Source organism: Oxyura jamaicensis, chromosome 2 (assembly GCF_011077185.1).
Source record: "Oxyura jamaicensis isolate SHBP4307 breed ruddy duck chromosome 2, BPBGC_Ojam_1.0, whole genome shotgun sequence".
In the NCBI taxonomy this organism is placed as follows: Eukaryota; Metazoa; Chordata; class Aves; order Anseriformes; family Anatidae; genus Oxyura; species Oxyura jamaicensis.
Window position 1 is genome coordinate 106,697,910 of NC_048894.1, and position 24,112 is coordinate 106,722,021.

The following is a 24,112-nucleotide window of genomic DNA, read 5'->3' on the forward strand; positions in this document are numbered from 1 at the left end:
TCTCAAGAAACAAATATATTTGATGTTTCTTTTGGTTTCCTAGTATTTTTCTGATTAACCTGTAGCATGAAAGTTGTGAACTTGATTTTGCATTTGCAACCAGAATGACTCATATCTAAAGATTTTTCATTCAATCCTCGTCTAAGACAGTATCATGACATCACTGCATATGATTTGTATTCATTGCAGTTTACTATTATAAAATAAAAATTAAAAAAAAGCTATTACAATTGCAGAAAACTTGGTAAACCAGAATTTCACCAAATGACATCAGCATGACTTGCTGATTTTTTTTTTTTTTTTTTTTTTTTCACTACTACACTAATAAATATTAGTGTAATAACAATTAGACTTGTTTTTGGCATTCTGGAAATGCATTTTTTTGGCATTTTTTGGCATTCTGGAAATGCATTTTTTCAGGTTTAAGTTCCTGAATACAAGATGAAGGATACTAGTCAAACCATGAAACTGGTGTTTAAAGGCCTGACTAGAACATGCATACTGTTTACTGAAGTCAAAGAGGAGTCTTTCTGCACAGAATTACCATTGTGCAGTGTCTTACCTGAATCCAAGTCTCAATAACGATGGTATGCTAAGGTTGGCCAAACCAACAAAAATTATTCAATAACTCATGTGATTTACCAAATCTGATTGCAACAATAAAACTTCCTTTCCTTCCTTGAAACTTCCTTTCACTTCCTTTCTATAGAATACCACTCTCCACATTTAAGTCCCAATAACACAATTTTCTTTTTATCTGGGAAGTAGATCAAGCATAATTCTCAGAAAAAGTGTTCTGTAGCAATTTCTCCATTAGATCTGAACAGCAGTCAATATACTCTAGTGCCACATCTGCAACAGAGTTCAAAGAAAGGGAAGTCAAAATAATCCAAGTCAGATGACTGCTATCACGTAACCTTCAATAGAAGGGCTGATCTACCTCAAGGTACCCCATCTATGCAAGTTGTTATGTCTTCTACCTCGTTTGGTCACTACCAAAATTAAACCCTCCTTCTCTAAAGTTACATTTCTTCCCCAGTACTTTCATTTTGAAAGCAAAAAAAGAGCTGACAAATTTCAACTCTGAAACCTACTAAATACCCCTTGGAATCTCAAGAAGATTCAAGTTAGAGCACAGATATTCTCATAGATAAAGGATTTGGAATGTAAAGTATTGAATTGGTGTCATATCTGTTTTCAAACCAATTCATAGATGTGTCACTGAATACAGAGAGATGAACTGAAGTGCTATAATTGGCAAATTTAATCTGCAATACTGAAGTGGAAGCTATTAAAACAGTAATCAACAGCTGAAGGAATGATTTAAAAATGACAAGGAGGATGGTATTTGTTGCTTGGTGCTGTTGTAGATGATGCATATATCTTCATAAGTTGCTCAGCACCGCAAACAAGTGTGCTCTCTTTGCAACAAAGCTGACAGATACACTCTGCAGTTACAGGTCTCTCTCTGATTCAAAAAGGAAAGTATGAGAACTTCTGTTGTGCACTTATCCATACCTGGATCACTGCCATTCTTATTAATGGTATACAAGTGTATCAAGAAGGTTGAAAGAGCTTTCTTCGGAAATAAATCATGTTATAAGATATAGGACAAAATATCACAAGTAATACATCAATACACATCCCACATCCTATAAAAAAAAAAAAAAAAATCAAACCAAACATACATTATGCAAAACAGCATTTTTTTTCCTGAAGAACTGAAATATTAACAGATTTTTTATTACTATTATTATTATTATTTTATTTTTAACAATACATTTAAAAGCTGATTCTCTGAAGTTTAATGTTCATTGCAGGGCCCTCAAGTTCTCCTTATCCAACATAACACCTGTACAACCTGTATTTATCAAAATCCCAGTTATTTTGATGCTATAAAGTATTCCTTTTCACTCTATTTTATCCATTCTATTATTATTTTAAGTTAGTCATAGTCTTGTATATGGATTCACAATACCCTGAACTTGTAATCTGCATATTTCGAAAAACCACACTGAAGATTTTGCATACAAAACCATGTAGGTAGTGGTAGTACTATGGTAGCCTACTGAAATAAAACAGTGCAGTTTCCTCATTTTTTTTCAGTCTCAGGTTAGGAAGATCTCTGGACTCAGGTGAAATTTGTATCCGATCTTCAGCAGAGGGGACAAATTTCAGTAACCAAGGATAATTAATAATTTTGCTATAAGCCTTAAATAATTTTGATATAAGTTTTTTCTTAGTGGCTTATATTTTCACAATTTGCAAATAAGTTACACAGTATAATTCAACATGAATCATTTTATTTGAGTACCAATAGCCCCACTTGAGGAGGTGAGAAGTTCTAATCTTTCTAGCAAAACAATTACTAATTCATCCTCTCTTTCTTTAACTATCCAGAGAGTTATATAGAACAGAACTGGTTGGTGTGTGTATATATTGATAAGATACATATTTATGTTTGCCTTTTTTTTTTCCCCCCTAATGCCTAAAACAATAGAACTTTTGGTTGGACTTAGCACATGCTGCAGCAACCTCTGCATTAAATGGCAGCACAACAGGAACATTAGTAGTCTGTTTTGGTAGAAATACATGAATGAAACAAACCCCAATTCACAGTACAGGCATATGAGGGAAGAAATCTAGCTACGTCAGGGAAGAATGTTGTTGAAGCAGGAAGTGCTTTAATACCAGATGCAAGTAATCTCCATCATCAGAGCTCACTACTGTGAGACTAAAAAATGGATAAGAAATGGAATTCAGTCAGGGCTGAGTCAGATTGGTAGGAAATTTTTTTACATATTTCATTTTAATTTTATTTTGCATGGCCAAAGGATTGCTCTTGGTAGGTTAGATACTTTTTATTATTATTATTATTATTATTTTGTAGAGATAATGATATATGTGATATATGTGTGTTTCTGATCAAAACAAATTTCACTTAAAAAGGTAAAGAAAAATTGTTTCCTTATACAAAATCAATACTTCACAGTCTATTTTTCAAAATATTTTTTTCAGCATTTGTTAGGTAGTTCTGAGAAAGAATATCTTCCTTTTTAAGCTCCATGGAATGTCATGAATGTCCAACATGAACAGAGGATGGATTAGAAGAAAGTGTTTTTGCTACTGAACAGGTAATATGGAACTTTATAATGTTAATTTCACTCTCAGAATAAACCATAGTTTAAGAGAAGTATGTTTTTACCCAGATTATTATCTCATCAGAAAGCCAAGAGGCCAGACTTTAAAAAGTCTGGAAGGCACATGAAAGTCCAGTAGGATAAGAAGTTCAGAGTTAGCAAAAAGAGAAGTGTTTATGTTCCACCAGATTTCAGCTGAGATCACTGTTAGAGAGCTGTTCTATTTGAATGCCTAAAAAAAATCTTGTCATCTCTCCTCCACACTTTCTTTGTAGCTTAATAAAGAAATAAATTACTAGATTACATATCTCATTATATGTTACCTTTCTAGAAATAGAAGAAAGTTCTTCTTTCCCAAGGAAAAGGGGAGAGAACCTTAATCTTTCTTACTATTGCTATACTACCTTGCCTGGCTGTATAGATTTGCAAAAATTGTTGTAGTTCAGATGATCTATTCTCAACAAATATTAACAAGTAACTATAATCTCATTCCTAGTGATACTTCAGAAGAATGTTAAAACATTGACATGGAAAATCTTGAATGACTTTACTTTCTCTTCATATGTAGCACAATATCAGATGTTTAAAGTGCTTTTTGCTGACCATCCCTCTCAGGAACAGTACAATCACTACTTCAACTGCCACAATTTCCAGTACCATCTCCTTCTCTCTCTCTTTCAAACTGAAGAGTGAATCTGTTTTGCCTTTTAAATCAAAAATGGCTATTGACAGAGCACTATCCTGTATTGTTATCTGACAAAAGCTGGATGATCAGGTTTTTCAATTTCTAGAGAAGATACAGCTGAAGAGTCATAAAGTGCATATCCAAGTGGAACAGTAATTGCCCAAAGCAAGGTAGAGAGCTGTTTTGAGTACTGCAACTGCCAGTGCATGCCATTTGCTCTCACATTCCTTGTCTCACAAACACACAAATAAATCTGAATCTATTACATAGAGTATCCCTTACATTGTTTTACCAGATTATAGACACTTTTGTTTAGATGTCAATTATTGGTGCAGATAAAGTGAAACAGCAATAGAAAGATAACTGGGTTAAAATAGACTTTTGGTAGAAAGTGTGGAAATAAGTATGGAACATGACACTAGGAATTCATTCAAGTAATCAAAGAAAAAACGAAACAACAACAACAACAACAACAACAACAAACACCAACAGTTTAGCTCAGGAGATTAAGGGCCTTGCTTACAGTTTCATTAATCAACAGAAAATAATCTCTGTTTAGGGTAAGCTAGTGCAGTCAGAAGTGTTTAAGCACCAAACTTCTAAAACTTGAGGGAAACTTGTTATTGTTTTTGTCTAGATTGCAATCAGACTGGTTTGCTACACACTGCAGTGCAACTTATGCATTTTTGAGCTTCTTTGGATGCAACTAGATGTTTGGTCATGGTAACACATGATATACTCTCCTCTGAGTTCCATGTTGATAAAATTTATTTATGCTAGGACTTAAGGACATGAGCATAGGTTTGCAGTTGGACAAGTTGCTATAGCAAATTTAGACCTATAATTTTCAGAGGAAGGTACCCTGAATAATACTAAACACTTCAAAAATCCCAGTGCTAGCAGACAATATCCTCCTCCAAAGAACCCAGCAGGACAATTAAAAAATCTTTGCTTTGGCTCATGGAATAAAGCATTTTCTTTCTTTCTTTATTTTTAAACAGACTCAGATGGTTAAGGAATGGGAGATTTTTTATTTTTTTTTTTTTTTTCATCAAAGTTGTGGGTTCTTTGGGATATACCACATGCACTCCATGCCGTCTCACAAGGATCCTTCTATGTATGTCTGCATGTTGTAGTGATCAGCAATGTAAGCAGCTGACCAAACACTAACTTCCTCGGAAAACAAACCACCAGTAAGTATGACTTGGGGAAGACATGGGGACAGATAATTTAGTAAGCCTACGTTGTTTGTACATCAGAAATTCTATTTCCAAGAAGAACATTGTAAGTCTGTCTTGCAGAGGAGTGGGAAGCTGCCTGTGTGAAGTGCTCAATCATATGCAAACATTTGCAGTTCTTACTGCAAGTCCAGACCAATGAAAAACAGACTTTTTATTCTCTCTCTTTTTTTTTTTTTTTTTTTTTTTTTTTTTCCAACTCCCCCCAGTTAAGCAATGTACTACAGGAATTGTAGAATGTCTTGGGTTGGACCTTTAAGATCACCTACTTCTAGCCTCCCTGCCATGTGCAGGGATGTCACCCACTAGTCCAGGTTGCCCAAAGCCCCATGAAGCCTGGCCTTGAACACCTCCAGGGAAGGGGCATCCACAGCTTTTCTGGGTAACCTGTTCCAGTGCCTTACCACCCTCATAGTAGAGAATTTCTTCCTAATGTCTAATCTAAACCTACCCTCTATTAGTTTAAAACTATTGCCTTATTGCTACATGAGAGCAGAGAAGAGGGGGAGAATCATCTCCTTTGACATGCTGGCCATAAATGTTAAGATAAAGGAGGAGTTTAAGGTCTTTTCATCCTTACTACTTACCAGATGACTCCCCAAGTATCAGCTGTCGGAATGTTGTAGCAGTCTGTAGCAATGAAAGTGCAACTACTGGAATTGCTGTATCAATCACAGCTGTAGCAACGAGAGTAAAGAGGTTTCCCACCAGCAACTTCCCGTCAGCTGCTTTTTAGTCTCTTTTTGTTAAGACAACAGCATCTGCAAAACACTTTTAACCCTACCATACCACAGTAATACAATTTAGCTATAATTCCTCCTTCTTGTTTCTTTGTTGCCAACTTTCTTCTGCTGGTTCTTGTATTTTTTAAACCAGGCATTCTTGACACAAAAAATCTGGGGAACAGCAAGACTTTCAGGCAACCTTCACATGCATATTGGACTTGATTTCACTAAGTATCATCCAAACTACACTCTCTTCTATATGATGAGGAAATTGTTATATCAGAAAAAGTATTAGCTACTGAAAGTGTAAGATAAAACAAGAAGCACTTACAGATACCACGATTTCTCATTTCAGGTCTTTTTTCAGATATGGAATCTCTGAAATAATAATACTGAATTTCATTGCCACTAACAGTCTTTTGAAAGGCTCCTTTGAAATTCTATGCTATTTTTTTCATTGTGTTAAACAGGTATAATGTTTCATAAAGACTAAAGATAAAGATTCTACCAAAGTAAAAATGTGCAATTTATCTTTTATGAAGAAGATAGTTCACAGTCTCATAATTATTTTTAACACTTAGATTCTCTTGCACTTTGGGCTGAAACCAATATGCAAACAAATAAGAAACAAATCAAGTTATCTTTCTGTGACAAAGTAAAAAATGTCTCTTCTATGCCTGTTTTACATGTATTAAAGTCCAGATTCAGTCCTTTTTAAATCAAAGTACTCAGATATTAATGCTTCAAAATTTATTTTAAATATATAATTATATTAAAGATGTATTTATTACTCTTAAAATATCATCATATTTGAAAAGCCATGGTAGTTAGATGTAGTCCCCAGTGACTGGAAAAAGGGAAATATCACTCCCTCTTTATAAAGGGTAGAAAAGAGGACCTGGGGAACTACAGATCAGAGAGCCTAAACTCTGTGCCTGGGAAGGTAATGGAACAGATTCTCCTGGAAACAATATCAAGGCACATGCAAGTCAAGGAGGTGATCCAAAACAGCCAGCACAGCTTCTCCAGGGGCAAATTGTGCCTAACCAATCTGGTGGCCTTTTGTGATGGAGTGACTGCATCAAGTTGACAAGGTAAGACCAACCAATGTCATCTAACTGGACTTCTGCGAGGCATTTGACACAGTCCCACATGACATTCTGGTCTCCATAATGGAGGCATATGTATTTGATGGGCGGACCATTCAGTGGATAAGGAATTGATTGAAGGCTGCACCCAGAGAGTGGTAGTCAATGGCTCCATGTCCAGGCTGAGACCAGTCATGAGTGGTATCCATCAGGGGTCTGTTCTGGGACTGGTGTTCTTTAATATCTTTGTCAATGACATAGACAATGGGATCGAGTACACTCTCAGCAAGTTTGCAGATGACACCAAGCTAAGTGTTGCAGTTGATACAGCACTCATATATAAGGAAAGGATGCCATCCAAAGAGACCTGGACAACCTACAAAAGTGGGCCCATGTGATCATAATGAGGTTCAACAAGGCCAAGTGCAAGGTGCTGCACTTGTGTCAAGGCCATCCCAGACATCAGTATAGACTGGGAGAAGAACTCAGTGCAGTGGAGGACTTGGGGTTATGGTAGACAAAAATTTTGGCATGAGCTGGCAGTGTGCACTTGCAGTCCAGAAGGCCAATTGTGTCCTGGGCTGCAGCAACAGAAGAGTGGCCAGCAGGTGGAGGGAGGTGATTGTGTCCCTCTGCTCTGCCCTTGCAAGGCCCCACTTAGAGTGTTGCATCCAGGTCTGGGGCTCCCAGCATATGAAGGAGGTGGATCTGTTAGAACGGGTCCAGAGCAGGACCATGAAGATGATCAGAGGGCTGGAAAACCTCTCTCCTGTGAAGGCAGGCTGAGAGAGCTTGGGATGTTCAGCCTGGAGAAGACCCTTGGGAGACCACATTGCAGCTTTTCAATACCTAAGGCGTCTTACGAAAAGATAGAGAACAACTTTTTGCTCAGGCAGACATTTACAGGACAAGGGGAAATGGTTTTAAACTAAAAGAGGGGAGATTTAGATTAGAAGTAAGGAATACATTCTTCACTCAGAGGGTGGTGAGGCACTGGCACAGGTTGCCTAGAGAAGATGTGGATTCCCCATCACTGGTGGTTTTCAGCGCCAGGCTGGATGGGGCTTTGGGCAATCTGGTCTATTGGAAGGTGTCCCTGTCCATGGCAGGGGGGTTGGAACTAGATGGTCTTTAAGGTCCCTTCCAACCCAAGGTGTTCCATGATTCTATGAAAATTATAGATTAATGTTTGCATGTGCTTCTCATGTTGAAATATACAAATATACATCTGAAACAAGTCAGGACAGGGCACATGTTTAAACATATTATGATTTCATAAACAGTTGGTTTTTTTTTTTTTTTTTTGATATATTTCGTGACAGTTGCATTCTCTGGTTCTCTGGAATGCTGGAATGAAATTAGTAAAGTTGTCTTTTTTTTTTTTTTTTTTTTTTTTTTTTTTTTTGCCTATTTTGAGGTTCTTATTTACTTCTGAATTGTTATCTGCTCAGGAGATGGATATTGCTTTCTAGTGAACTGTCCTCTATGTTAAAATAATTGCTTAAGCATCTTTTAAAATGTACTGTTGTTATTGCAGACTATGGTCCACAACTGAATATGTATAAAAAGCAAATTACTTTCATAAAACTCCTCCCCCCAAACTGTCATAAATTCACGTTTTCATATGTCATTGTTGAATTGCCTGTATGTGAAAACAAAATAAAACAAACATCAACATAAAGCAAATCTAAACATGATAGAAACATCACTGAAAATGCAGACATTTTAAACTCCATTTTAAATGAACTAATTGAACTGAATAGTCATTCACACTCAGTGTAGGCACTTTAGGGAAATATTCCCTAAAATGTAAATGGAAGGAGGTCTTACATCTTACATGGTAATGTGAGTCTGAGGATATAAAGACTCTGACAAGACCGCAATGTCTACACTTTTAGAAGAGAAAACAAAGGTTCCTAAATTCCCTGTTCTATAATGGATGCTGGGAATATGAAGCTAGACAGACCTCTTCAATAGATTATCACAGATGGCACGTTTAATCAGTTTTGATGCAAAGTTTCATACTTGTGGCACTTACTTTGGTTCTAAGAGATTTGTCCTTGAAAGTGCAAACAAACTCTGGGGTTCTGGATAGAACAAAGACTCCTCTAAGCCCAGGAAGTATATCCTTCCACAAGCCGTCTTGTCTGGAGACAGAATGCAAAAAAAATGTGCATCATCAAGACCGTAAATTTTAATTTGTCCTATTTTAAAGCTTTATAAGTTCAGCAATTTAAAGGACTGTTTCTTATAGCAACAAATATAAGATAGTACAGAAGGAAAGGAAAAAAACTTTGCTGCAAACACATTATTGTGCTCAGCAAATTTCCATCTCCAAGAGCATGATGAGATTTGATAAAGGGAGGAGAAAAGGGCAAACATGAATGTTGCACTAATGAGGAGTACGCTTTTCTGTGTTTACATAGCCTAAGTCACCCTTGGGAGGCTTTTTATAATTTTTTAAACATGGGCACTTATCTCAAGCATGTCTTGAATCTATGAAATGGTAAGGTATCATTTACTTAAAAGGTCAGCAACTAAACTTGCTATCAGCTAATTAGCTCACCAAGTTTTCCTTTTAGTTAGAAATAAATAATTCCAAGAATAATGTAACAAATATTACCAATGAAAATAGAAATGTTGGAACAACATTTTCATCCCTTCAGTGAAACAACAGCAAGCTGAATGGCTATCACTGTGTCTGGTGCATGTTTGCCTGGCAGAAAACAATACAACATATAATAAGTGTATAATCATTACCTAAGAAAACCTGAAATTTCAGAAATGGCACAGATACATTTTCATTTGGTCCAGTGTGGTACCTATAATTTATTTTTCTAACGACAGAAATTACCTGGCCAAAGTGTACTCATATAATTTTTTTGACGCAACAGCAACATCAAAGGATCACAGTGCTCCAGTTCTTCACCTGCCTCTAAGGGAACTGAAATTACACTCCCTTTCACCAGCAGTAAATTTTGCTCCAATGACAAGGAAACTATTTTTTTTTTTTTGATCTTGACTTTTTTTTTCTTGGTTTTGATTTTTTTTTTTTTTAATGAAGACTGAGTTTTTATTACAATTGTTATCACTGTTGTAAGTATGCCTTTGCTCCATGCAGTAAACGTACAATAGTGCTCAATGTTTATTCTTATGCAATAAAATCCAAACAGGTAATTGCTACTGATTCCCTCTCCCATCACAACTATCAGTCATCAAACTGGATACACACTTTAATGAGCTATGTTAGGCTCCTTCTGTCTTGACTATCACCATCAGCTTTGCTCACACCAAAAACACAGGATAATTGAGATTGCTTAAACATGGGACATTAAAACTCAGTCCCCACACATGAAGGTGCATATATTGTAGTCCCCTCACTCCCAGCAGCATTGTCTTAGACATTATGGTGAAAATAAAATCCCTTGTTTTGCACACAAAAGCACAGAGAAACAAATCTGTTTTGTAAATAACTCAATTTTTACATAAATTTAGAGTAGAAGCCATTGTTGACAAATTTTAACCATGAAATCAGTGTGATGTTTCATATTGGAAACTCACATAGCTTACAGATTATAGACTTTTAGACTATTATTCTCACATTTATGAAAGGTGAAATTTTGCATGTTTTCAGGAAGGCAGACGACTACTTTGGAAGCATTACGAAGATGAAAAATGACTGCATTCACTTTGAAATACTTTGGGAGATGTAAGGAGAAGGAAATGTAAAGCAAAGGGCACTGCCTTGGTGCTGTGCCTGGAACATGATGTTGCATGCAACATCAACTTTTAAAGGTTCCATGAAAATTTTACTGACCTGTAAGAATAGAAGTAGTGGATGCAAAGATGAAACAAAGGATTGTGGAATAGGAAACACAGCTTTTGCATCGAGAAGTCATGCTTTATCATGCAGCATGTGTTATTTGAAGGGGCCTTTGACTGCATGGATAAGGAAGTGGATCCATCCACTCTACTGAATGTCTACTCAGATTTCCAAAATTATTCTGAAAATGTTCCCCATGAAAGAAGAAAGGGGTAGGATAAAATGGAAGATCCTTGAACAGATATAATATTTGTTAAAAAAAACAACCAACAAAACAAACAAACAAAAAACATAGAAACAACAACCAAAAAACAACACAAGGAAAATTTTCACATTGGAAAGAATTCATCTGTGAAATCAAAGACTTTTCCAGGTACGATTATCTTAAACATCTCCATAAATCTGGAAAAAGAGATGTGTAATTAACTTACTTAAACTTTGCTGACGATACTGAGTTTCTCTGGGTAATAAATATGAGGGCAAGCTGCAGAAAGATCTTACCAGATTGAACAGTAGTAAAACTATAGAAGAAATTCACTGTGTATTCATAAAAAGTAACACAAGTGGGTAAAAAAAAAACAACAGCCCAACACCTAAATTTAAAGATGAAAAGACGGCCTCTGAGCTAGCTATAACCATTTATCTAGAACTTGGAGCTATTACATTACAGACCTTTCCAGGAAAATGCCCACTTAGTGACCAACAATATTAGGAATTATCAGAAGATCAAGACAGAACATCATTAGCTCACTAAAAATAAATGGCCCACCTGAATCTAGTACACTGCATGTAGCTTTGCTCTACCATATCAGAATGGTATGGTCAGAACTAGAAAAGAGCAGTGAAGGTGATCAGTATTCTGGAGAGGCTTCTAAAGAAGAAATTATTGAATAGGCCAGCATTTGTCAATCTAGAAGACTGACTCTTGAAGGGAGTTATGACAGATACCTATGAAATGATGGCATGGAGAGTGTGAAAATGAATCAATTCTTCATTTCTGATACAGACTGAGAGGGCTGTCAAATATAGCTGTCCAAGTACAGGTTGTGAAGAAAGAGAAGGAGGTGATTCTTCATGTATAATCTTATTAAAATGTGGGCATCCTTGCCATTCTGTGTATGTTACCGTTTACATGCTTCAAACAGGAAAATGAAAGTATGCATAGGTAAAAACTCAGCATTTCATAGACTTCCACTTCTGTCAAATGCAGTCTTTGTTCAGGGAGCCAGTCCAAATCAAATGATTAGAAGCTGAGGGAATATTATGGAAAACTTCATTGTGAATTTTCTACATTTTTACATGCTCTCCTAGGCTTCCATTTTGGGTTATTGTTGGAGACAGGATATTGATATAGATGCACTTGGTCTGGGTAATTTTCATGAAAAGAGAATTAAAGATTTGATACAAGCCAAAGTCAAGCCTTAATTTGAGACACACTCAATTATATGTAGCCATATATCTTTTCAGAACTTACTATTATTATTCCAACACTTGCTGGACTGCTTAGGCAGAACATTTTCAAAAACTTTGGACAATGTTGAAGGGTGCCAAGGTACATATCTGGCTAAACCTTTCCATCTGCAGGATATCTGAAATGCAGATCTGACCTGCAATTATTTATTTTCTTCTTAATGTCTTTTAGGAAATCCAAAGACATCTTTCATAATTTGTTAGATGCATCCTGTTTATCAAATAGATTTCTCTCCTTATGGCATTAACAATGAGGATTATTCTTGAATTTTCTGAAACAGTGATTGCAATTTCTTCCCAGCCTGGGGATGAGCTTATCACAGGCAGTCAGAAACTAATAAAATAACAGTGATGTCCCTATGCATGATAGAATATCTTCCCAAGAATGACTTAGCCTTGAGCAAAGAAATATCACAGATTCAATATGTTGTTTTTCCAAGATCAGTACAACACTGTAGGGTTCTACCAACATACATCATCTCATTAAAGACTGTATTTAAATAATGGCCATTTACCTTCCATGACAAAAGAAGGATATTCTTATTATGGACCATTTAACCAAAAATTTGGGACTGGAATAACCAAAACAACAACAACAACAGCAACAACAACAAAACAAAACAAAACAAAACAAAAAAACACCCTTCTGTTCTTGTTTATCTATCTTAGTTTTAAACTTTTTGCTGGAACTCCAAAGTTTCAATTATATTTTCATACTGCCTTACTTGACTCACCAAAGTTTGATGTGTAAGTTGGGAAGTTAGTCTCCACAGACTCTCTCTGCAGTCAGCAGAGAAAGGCAGGCAAGTGGTTCAGATCAAGAGCACAACCTTAGTATTTGAACAATTTCCTAGTATCCAGGCTCTGAAATGAAGACAAAAGAAGTCTTAATTTGAAAGATTCCATCCAAGATTTAGGATACTCCCTCAGATTCAGTGCCACTATGTTGAATGACTGATGGGAACACTGCTCACCTGCACCTTTGGGCAACATAACTGTGTCATCATAATGACCAGATATTCCAGGAACTAACTGCAATGCTGCATCCTGCTTTACAGACTGGACTGGGAAGTCCCATCCGACACAGGAGTTTGATTGTCTTTTCCTCACAGTTTTCACTTGGCACAGGACCCTCAAAGAGGAAATTAAAACAGGAAAAAAAAAAAAAAAAGATAAACAAACAAAAATAAAACAAAACCAACGAACCAACAACAACAATAACAAAAAACACCACAAGCTTTCATTTAGAATAGTTAGCTGTTTTCTGTAGGAAGAAACTTAACTTAAATTTATTCATTCTAAGTCATTTTCACTGTTGTAAGAGCCTTTTGATAGCTGATTGAATCATGGCTCAAAAAGAAAATTCAATGTGAATTTTCTGTAGAGAATCTTTATCATTTGTTTCCCTCAGCAAGATTCTATCTTATTCTATAGGTCAGCAACTACAAAATAATTGTTTTCTATCCATTCATTCAGAATTTTGGATGGCACTCTTATTGTGATAGGATGCACATTTTTCAGTATGAATAGAGGGTTTTGTTAACATTTTTATAAAATAATTCTGGAACCAGCTGCTCCATAAATAATATAAAATCATCTTCACTATCTGAAAGAACAAATAATCTAATATTAGTCTTGTGGCTTCATCACTGAGAATTTTATTCACATTTGGAAGACTATGAGCAGTTTCAGATAAAAAGTCTATTTCTAAACCTACTCTTTTATAGTGTTTCCAGCTTCAGAGGTTTGGTGTACACTACATCTGTCCACGTTTCCACATTTGATAAATGTATTCTTGCAAAATCCATTTACCATTCAAAGCAGTTATGGTAAAATTTGCACATTGAAATGTTCTGCTAATCAGTTTCATAAATAAATTACTGAAATGGCTCTATAATAAAGACTTCAACCACAAGAGGAATATCTAAATGATCTAAATGATCACAGAAAAAAAAATATATATATATATATATGTTTTATAGTTGTTTTACCCTCACTCTACAAGATGATGTCATTCTGTATGTTTCAGCTAGAATTTGTTTCTCTCATCACTCTTCAATCTGTTATAGGCTAAAGTCTAGGTAAAACATCTGAACAAATGACCAAACTCAAACTTTCACCAGTATTCAAAAGTGATGAATATCACAGTGAAGTTACTTCATGATATAGATTCAAGAAAAGCATTGCAGTTGCTGTGACATAACGTTTGCCTGTTGGGAAAGACAAAAAATATTAACACTTTTTTGCTGTTTGCTTAATTAAATATTTCCCAGATTATTACTAAGCTGAGAACAATAAGCAGAAAGAACAATAACTTTTTCCCTGAGATCAATGACATTGTTTTAATGTAGAACACCTTAATTTTTTTTTTTTTGTTACTCTTGACAATTAAATCCATGATAGCAGTGTCTCAAGTATAAACAACTTCTAGACATAAAATATTACTGCAACTATCATTTAAACAAATTATCTGTAAATGTGCCAAGAACCACAATCATAGTTCTTGGTCTGAAGAAAATGCAGTACAAATCCGTCATGCTGCAATGGGTATCTTAAACACAAAATGATTAAGTGAGAGAATGTACATCAACAACAATGGGGTCACAAAGTTACCTTGGAGAACGTTATGTCAGTCTTGATGTTTTGGACTGTTATTTCAATTTCTCTCTTTTTTCTCTTGTTTCTTACAGTTAGGAAAGAGGAAACAAGGAACAGTTTATAATAATTGCTTTACAGAATGTTTGGGAGTGGTGATATGGAAGGATCTCTGCAACCTCTGTGACTATGTTTTGGTTAGAAGCAGAGGAAAAAAAAAAAAAAGTAGATATTTAGGTCAAAAATGCATTAAGCAAGATATTGAGGCTTGAAATGAGAGAATAGAGAGCAGACAGGCTAAAGATGTACAAAATGACCTCTTCTTTTGTTATCATTCTTTCTCTTACAGTAGCTTTCTTTTTTAATTGGGCTTTCTACTGGGCTTTGAAAAGTTTACTGTTGTATTTGTGCAAAGAACAAGTCCATCCTCAATTAATGACCATTAAGTATCATAATAACAACATCCTACATACTACAGAGTATTTTAGCTGACCTGTCACAATAAAAGCAGTCCGGAAACTCCTTACAGAATGGCTGTCTGCAATATTTGAGGTGCACAGGGCATCTTTACAAAGCTCTAGAGAATTCATAGAAGGTGCGAGGAAGAAATACAAGAGTATTTTATTTATTTTTATTTATTTATTTTTTTCCTGTACTGTAAATAGCAGTAACATGAAACATTTTCTGTAAAGCCATTTGGCAGCTGTACTACCATACTGCAAACCTGTGCTACCGTACTCAAAACTGCTCTTTCATTTATACATAATTGCTCACTGTTACCTTGCTTCCTTTTCAATGTCTTTCTTCTCCTAACCAAATTTATCTCTAAAGCTAAATGACTCAGCTACTTCACTGAATAAAACTGTGTCCCTGCTGTGCCATCTTATCCTGTAAAAATAAACTATGACGATAAATAATTATTTTTAATATAAAGCTTCTTGAAGTAGGGGATTTCTGACCGGGCTAATATTTTCCTCTCTTTTAGCAAGAAGCTATGTGATTCTTCTTACAACCCCCCTTTCGTCACCCTCAAATTTCTGTCTTTCAAATTACATTGAGAATTTCCCTGTGGTTGCTAACAAGGTTGATCAAAACCCAGAACCTTATTCTTTGCATGCAGGAATGCGGATTAGTTCAGTCTGTCTATGCATGCAAGCATTGGTCAGGGCTTTCACATAATCTCCTGTGACGTGAATGAAGAAATATACTAAGTAAGCTATGAAGAATGATTAAAGCACTACAGCTGAATGATCAAATGGCAGCACAGAACTGCCAGAGAAGCTCAGTGAAGAAGCTAGTGAGACACTGCAGTTTTACCGAATCAGTTACTTTGGCTTTCAGGTCTCTCTCTCTCTCTCTTATTTATTATTAATTATTATTATTATCCTTTTTAGCACAGTTAATAAGCAGGAACTGATCTCAGCTGAAGAGATTAAAAAACACACTTTTTTTTGTTTGTTTGTTGTCTTTTCCATCAAAATAAATGTTTTTATAACAGTTACTAACAGTTCACATTAGAACATATTTCAAACTGCAAAAGAAAACTCTATAATTTTCTTTTAGTCTACAGGAGTAACTGCTTGCAAAGCCATTTTAAAATTTCACATTTCCACAGAACAAACAATAATCTGTTGCTTAATATTAACGTAGAACTTAAGTACTTTAAAGTGCTTCTAGACAAAGAACTCAAGATACTAAAACAAATTCCATTTAATTCCAAATGCTGAAGTTTTGCATAAGGGTATAACAGTAGCTAAATGACTAAGCCAAATTTCTAACATAAATGTGTTGAAATGTTGAGAATCAGGTCTAGTATCTCTTGATAAATCATTGGGTAGTGAAGCCTTTAACTCAAAATCTTGCAAAATGGAAGTAACTCACAAGCTTTAATCCCTTTTAAAAATAATGGCTAATCCCTTTTTAAAATAATGGCTAATTTATATTTACAATCATCATGGAGATGTAGCCTAAAGGATCTAATTCGATTTGATGTAAGCAATTTTTCTCCCAGATATATTGCTTTTTTTTTTTTTTTTTTTTTTTTTTTTCCATCTTCGAATTATTATAAATACATTTGCAAGCTCTTGTATTATTTCAAGTTGTAATGCAGTAAATAAATCTCTCCCTTATGGAATTTCTTCTGAACATTAGTTAAAATATAATAATAATAAAAAAAAGTGTTTCTCATCTAGGAACATCTGATATGCAGACATATTACAATGTATTACATATTACAATGTATTTAATGCTCATGACATGGAAAGAACATTTTAAAGCCATTTTAAAAGATATATCTATGATTTTTCCTAGAAGAGCCAGTAACTAGGAAAACTTCATGCTTTAGAACATCTGATTTTAAATGGTCCAATAAACCTCTTTCACTATTAGAGAGACCAGAATTTTGGTGACACTGAGCTCAGTGTCACCAAAATTCTTAAACCTTAAATATGTAATAAAACTCAGTTTAATTTGAAGCAGTGAAGATATTATATACTACAACACAGAAGTCTGAATGGAAAGTCTTCAAATATGAAAGTCTTTAAATATGGTCATGTTATTATGTGTGCAATGGCACGGTAATCTAACAGTGACTAGATTGGTTCAAGGAGATCACTGAAGATAAATTTATATCATCAGATCCCAGCTTCTGTTGCAAATGGGCATGACAGCTCCCATCTACTTTGCTGCTGATTGAGAGCTCATGAACTTTGCTAAATTTAATTTCTATTCCCATTTGACAACAGCCAGGAAACCACCCTGTCAGACAGCTTTTAACAGCCATTACCTTCTGCCTTTGTAAAAGTCATTCTAGATTTTAATTTATTTTCCAAAGCTATTTCAGGAAACCTTCAGGATAGAATACACTGACCAGAAAAACAAACAAACAAACAAAAACAAACAAACAAACAAAAACAAACAAACAAAGAAACAAACAAAAAAACACCTGAATTACACATGAAAGTTTAGTGGTATAGGAAAAGGGAATTTGTCCTACTAAAGGAAATCAGTTGTACTCCTATGTTTGTGTAGGAGACTCAGAGAGGAAATTAGGAAGTAAATTGCTATCAGGACTGAGCCCCAGATTTGACCTATTTTGGGTTCCTGGTTACATTTGTTATTATTACCAGAAGTGGTGCCTCCATCTAGCCTGAATACCTGGGAGGTTTTCCTCCCATGGAAGACATGACATGGCAGGCAGGGTCACTCTTAGGTCTCACAGCAGGGTGTAGGGACACAGCTGGATTACCTTCACATATCCAAGAAATGCAGTAGCATTTCTAAAGCTTCTTACTTTCAAGCCACCTTCAAATTTCAGTGTTTGTTCCTCAGTATGAATAGCTTTTGCTCAGCTTTTCCTTAGGCAATAGACTGTTACTGAACACAAGCCAAAGGGTGCAGTATTTTTAATTCAGTTGGTTTCTGTAAATAACAGAGATAATGTAAAATGAAGGATCTTTAGAATACATGAATACCACTTAGGGCACTGTTACTTCAAGACACTATTCTTGTCCCCACTTCTCATCCATACTAAGAACCTTGTCTTCTACATAAAATGACCACCCTGGTAAGAGTACAGGTTCACACAGTTCACTTAATATATATTCCTAGCCAATGTTGTGAGACAGGAGTCTGTGATATATTTTAATTTTGGTCTGTATCACTGCTGGAATCACATATTTTATTTTCACTTTTAAAAAGGATTTTTAAACCACTTAAATAGAGGGTTTCACTTGCCTATCCTCCTCCTCTTTTCTCTTCTTGAAGACTATAGGGCTAAATTCACCTAATGTTTGTACTGAAAAAGCCTGGTTCAGGACTTGATGCTGCAGACTGTCAAGTGGAAGGTAAGTTATTATCTATAAAGATTCATCTGGCCATCTCAAGAGATCCTTAAGCCTGTAGATGAATTACTGAAAACCCCTAATGGAATGTGACTGAATTATACATTGTAATATTATTATCATTATTATTCCCCCCCCCCCCAGTATATTTAGGGACTATATTCAAATAACAATTTAATATGTCTTTATGCATTGTATTCAGAGAACTCTTGCATCAGATCAAACCTATTCCCTAAGTTGATCTCCTTTTCCACGGAAATACATTTTCCCCTTAGCTACAGAACATGGAAGGTAGGGAAAAATTCCACTCCACTTTGTGGCCAGAAATTTGGGTGTATTTCTGTGCAGGGAAAAACAAACAAACAAACAAACAAACAAACATACAAAACGCTGAGATACTGTGATAACATTACACTGCAGGTCTTGGCTTATCTCTTGACCAATATTTTGATCTATTCCATACAAATCAACTCAATTTTTCATGACTTGAAAGCAAAAATCTTATTTCTACAAACAGAACCCAGTTCACCTAGTTGAGAGCAATCAAGAACTGTGCTGGAGAAATGCCAAACAACCTCATGCAAAGTACAGTTACGAACAATCTCTTCAGTTGTACTCGCCCTACATTTCACATAACAGTGTGAGCAAAGGCTTAGGGCTTCCCAGAAAGATGCTGATATGCTAGATCAAGTCCACCTGACAGTTACCAAGACAGCTGGGGGGCTGGATCATGTAACATATAAACAGACTGAAGGCACTGAGTTCTTCAGTCTCAAGAAGGGAAGACTATGGATGAATATTACAGTATTATTCAAACAAGGAGTGGGAAGTTGTAGAGAAGACAAAGCCAGCCTCTCCTCAGTGGTGCTCAATGAAAAGTTGCAAACAAGCTTTGACAAAAGATATTCCAATTAAATTTTCTGGAATAAAATATTCTCTGTGGACATGGCTGGTCACAGGTTGCCCAGAAAGGCCAGAGAACCTCTATCCTTGGAAATTTTCAAAACCTACCTAGAGAAAGCCATGAGCAACCTGCTTAAGCTTGGAAGTTGTCTTTGTGAGGCTCACCTTGCTTTGTGGACCAGATGACCTCTAGAGATCTGCTCCTACCAAACTTGTTCTGTATTAATATGAAATCAGGATTAGACCCAGTTGACACAACGTCAGAAGCTGTAAGATCATACATACTCTACATAGCTTAAAATGAAGAATCACAAGATATTTTTCTTTTGCAACCAAATACCTGCAAAACTTTGTGACAAAGCATGTGTCTCATCCCCCCTCTAGTGGCTGGTACACATAGGACAACTCACTGTTGAAACTAGTTTGTAAACTAGTGACAAGTACCTGAGGAGTGAAAGAAACTTATCACACACATGGATATAAGTATGTTTTGTCATCATGGAATTGCTGGGGTTTGCTTTCAACTCGGTTTGAAAAAAAAAAAAAAAAAAAAAAAAAAACTGAGAAAAAGGCACATTACATATATTCTTAACATTTAAGATCTCCTTATGTCCCTAAAGCCACGTTAAGTATGCCTTTTTTTTTTTTTCTGACATAGAACTCTTTTTCTTCAATTTTCAAATGCTATTTGCATATTCTATATTTATGTATATATGCAAATTCACACACATATATATGATTATTTCTAAGTGTATGTGCATCATTTTAGTGATTGTATATACATTTACATTTATGTGCACATTTTTTTTAGTGGAATAAGTTGATAAAGCATTTCCAAGAGCTATTTATTCAGACAAGGCTGCCTAAAGTCATCTTTTACATCCATAAATCAATAAAACTGTCTAAGATTGAAATATACATATGTATTACAATTACCATTTATGAATTATGTCAAAGAAGTTTATGTATTCAGATCAAAATGGGGTTTAACGTACTGCAACTTAAAAAAATAATATCTTAGAAAATATAAAGAAACATAACAAAATCAACATTAAACTCTGCTTACAAGAAGTAAGAATATTATACATATATTTAGTTACACAGATAGCATGCACTATGTATGTCAAATAGTAAAGAAGATATAGGAATACATATGATGGTAATTGTGGTAATATGATTCATACAACCAGGAAAAATAAAGAAGTCAAAGTGAGACATTTTAAATAGTCTTCAGAAAATAAATAAATAAATAAAAAATAAAAAAATAAAAAATCATATTTAGCTACTGGTTGGAAAGAAGTGAACTTTGACATACATGAGACACCCTGAGAATATTTTCAAAGTATTTTAATGAACTGAATCATTACATTTCATGCAAAATGACATTATTGAGGCAAAGTTGCAAGAAGTGAACCTTTATACCATAGTTTCAGCTATGGTAAGAAACAACTAACATTCTCAAACTGCTTGATCACTAATGTACCAAAACCATCTTAATTTGCTATAGACAGACAATATTTGATGAACATTGAAGATGCATCTGAACAGCAACAGTAAGACAGCACCTACCATAAAGGATATCAGATACCAGTTATTCTCTTGATAAGCCAGACAAGCTTATGTGCAGCTCTCCTGTACATGTAAAGTGATATACATACAGCCTGCAGCTATCAGAAATAAATAGCACATGAAGAAGCTTAACAAGAATTTCCACATGGGTTTCCTAGCCACATTTTTGTGTATTCACAACTGGGCAATTTAATTTAGATACCAGTCTATCAAATGGTTCTACGTAATATTAGTTTTAAGCATCCAAAGATTTAACAACTTCAGAGTGGCAAATCACCTGCTTAAAGTTAGTGCATGCCAGCTACATGCAGAGTGGGGCCATGAACATCTCATTCGTTAACACAGAGAGAGAACCTGTCACAATCAAGGGGACAGAAAACACTTGTTGCCAGAGCACAGAATGAAAAAAGCATCTTCAACAATCTGCCAGTGCTGATAGCCCTATTATCCTACCTCCAACAGCTGCTATTAATATTTAGTAGTACTAAAAATGTACTTTAGGCATTACACGGAAAACAGTGAATGCTGCAGCCAGTGTCCAGAAGTTTTATCAATTCAAGTTACAACTCATACTACAGATAATGGAATTACAACAATAGGGTGAAAAAAGGCTGCAGGTAGATACAATTTACAAAGCTAGACTTACTGGGCAGTGCATTTATCAGGTTACTTTTTAAACTACATACATTAATCAATAGTTCTAAATGATGCTAGGTTATTTCCTCTCCAGAAGCAACAAAGCATGCAACTCTTGGTCAATCAGACAGTGATGCTCAGTACATCCTCTACAATTCAGTCTTGCACACCTGAAAGAAACATGGAAATACAGCTTAAAGTGGTATCACTAATCTTTGAAGTTGCCATTCTGTCCAAGCAAGGCTCTGTTAACAGAAAATGGAGAGAAATAGACATCTCTACATACTCTAAATTATGAAAGTACTTTAGAATGGGAAGAGTTGTCCTTTGTGAATGTTCCTTTTTTACACTATCTATAGTAACAAATCTTAAACAAATGGCTTTGGCTAGACACCTAGATTGTAGCTCATGTTAAATAAAATCTCCACTTTTATCTTCAAACTTTAGATTTAAATTTGGGTATTACACTAATCAAGATACAGCCAGTCAGCACTAGCTAAAAAAAAGGATAAATAGACTATGCTAGGAGGTAAGCCTTTCTACAAGCATGTGGAGAGCTCCAAAGAAAAGCATATGAATCAACCTTGCTATAACAGCCATAGCAGCATGGCAGAACTCCAGTTACAAAAACTGATGGAAATTTAGGAATGCCAATGCAATGTTGGTGATTGCCAATGAAAGTGACATATTCTTTACACTCTTACAAGTTCCAGGAAAAATAATTGATTAGGAAAAAAAAAAAGAAAAAAAAAAAAAAGAACAAAGAAATCTGGTGAATAATTACTAATTTAAATTTAACAAATTTATCATTTTGTTAAAATAAATTTAACAAAACTATATTTGCTAAGCAACATAGTATCCTGAATACCATTAAGCCTCTCAGAAGATGTAATGCCTAAAAGTCATGCTGAAAAAGAACAGAGTAACCTTTAAGACAAAAAGTTTATATAATGGGGCATACACTGAGGAGGCATATTACACAAAGAATCACTTCCTCTAACTTTTGGTCTTTCATGTTTCTTCTAAAACAGCTCAGTTTTCCTCATGTTTTACAGTTTCAGGATACAAAATGGAATAAAATGATTCAGATGATAATTGGCTGAGTCGCAGACTGCTAAATATTTGCGGATATGAAAATGGTTCTTTTCCACAAAGGACAATGGCCAATTTAAATACCATATTTTTAGGTTCTGAAATCCTGTTCTGCATCCAGAGGAGGGCAACAAAGCTAGTAAAAGTGCTGGAAGACATCCTATGAGGAGAAGCTGAGGACACTTGGGTTGCCTAATCTGGGGAAAAGGAGGCTGAGAGGTGACCTCATGGCTCTCTGCAACTTCCTGGGGAGGGGAGAAGTGCTGGCCTCTGTTCCCCAGTAACTAATGTCAGTACACATGGGAACAGCACAAAGCTGTGCCTGAAGAGGAAAAATTTGCTTACTGTGAAGTTGGTCAACACTGGAACAGGCTTCCTAGTGAGGTCATTGATACCCCATGCCTGTCAGTGTTCAAGAGTCATTTGGATAATGCCCTCAGCAATAAGCTTTAACTTTTGGTTAGCCCTGAAGAGATCAGGCAGTTGGACTGGATGATCTTTGAAGGTCCCTTCCAACGGAACTATTCTATTCTATTAAAAATAGCTAATTGAAAAACAATAACTTATGTTATTCCATGCACTGATCTTGACCTTTTTATTATGTAGTTCAAGATCTTCTTGGACATTGTCAGAGCAAGATATGTTTACTAAATCAACCCCTTGCAGATGGAATCTCTCTTGACTCTCACTGATTAGGCTAATAAGGATTCCACTGGCTACTATTTATCAAGTCTTTCACAAAGGTGAGCTTGTCTGATACAATATGAAATACCGTACGTGGCGAATCAGTACAGTATTTTGCTCTAAAGTACTGTTTAGGAAATACAACTGAATAAGCAAGTCTATTTGTGAATTCATCCTATCAGTTTGGGAGGTTTCAAGAATCCTAGAATTCTAGAATGGATTGGGTTGCAAGGAATCACCTAGTTCCAACCCCCTGCTATGGGCAGGGATCCCACCCATTAGATCAGGTTGCCCAGGGCCTTGCCCAACTTGGCCTTGAACTGTTATGGGGTATCCACAACTTCTTTGGGCAAGAACACACCAGAAATATGTCTTCCCAAATGACTTACTGTTGAGCTTTGTCACTTTAGGAATCCAGTGCAGAATTTAAGAAGTGACATGTTACTATCAGCATAATATTGTCCTGTAAATGAGCTGAACTAAAATGTGTTATCTGCAGTAAAAATGACTCAAAGGAAAAAGCAAAAAGCACCTCATGGAAAAGATAACTCACTTCCAAGTATGACTTAATGAACAAAAATACTGAAAAAAAAATCCTTTTTAAGCAGTCAAATTTAAGATG

At 35.5% G+C, this 24,112-nt stretch overlaps 1 protein-coding gene across 8 annotated transcripts in view; it reads right to left on the minus strand.

Annotated features, from left to right (window-relative positions):
• DLGAP1 (DLG associated protein 1) overlaps positions 1-24,112 on the minus strand; it is a 414,689-nt gene that overhangs the window by 273,054 nt on the left and 117,523 nt on the right. For 2 of the 8 annotated variants that reach the window (XM_035319698.1, XM_035319695.1), the window contains one exon: positions 8,915-9,023. The exons of the other annotated variants lie outside the window; for them this stretch is intronic. The gene's annotated coding sequence lies outside the window, so the exon portion shown is untranslated. The remainder of the gene's footprint in view (positions 1-8,914; positions 9,024-24,112) is intronic. 8 annotated transcript variants of the gene reach the window in all.